Genomic DNA, 613 nt, shown 5'->3' with positions numbered 1-613 from the left:
TGTAATTTGTACTATATTTTAATAACATCGAGTTCTATTAGTAATAATATTTTTATATAATTATTTAAACTTTAATGTGTCCTTCATCAAGCTTTGTCATGTGGTACCATTTATGACCTGGAATATTAAAATGAATGTCGGAAATAACATTTAATTCAACACCTATTTATTTTTAGGAAAAGTCATGCAATTTTTTAAAAAATATCTGATAAAGCAATCTTTAATAACTTATTTTTGGGACAGAGAGATTCTTTTTAGGCTAATTTTTTTTTGTTATGGAAATAGAAGTTGTGATATATTTTAACATTGTAATTTTTTGTGTTTTTTAAAACTGTGGAAGTACACAAATCGGAGAGTCCGATTTCTGTACCTAAAATTTTTTAATTTTTTTTAAACACAAATCGGACGATCCGATTTGTGTACCTCTAGAAATCGGACGGTCCGATTTATGTACCTCTAATAAATCGGACGGTCCAATTTCTGCTTTTCTAGTTAAACAATTCCACATTTGAGTATAACACCCCAATAATTCACATTTAAAAAAAACACCACTACCATTTCAATATTAAAAATAAAAAATTCTTCTTTTTAACCTAAAATAATATTTTAAGAA

Source organism: Arachis ipaensis, chromosome B03 (genome assembly GCF_000816755.2).
Source record: "Arachis ipaensis cultivar K30076 chromosome B03, Araip1.1, whole genome shotgun sequence".
Taxonomy (NCBI): Eukaryota; Viridiplantae; Streptophyta; class Magnoliopsida; order Fabales; family Fabaceae; genus Arachis; species Arachis ipaensis.
Note: the sequence above shows the minus strand (reverse complement) of the source record.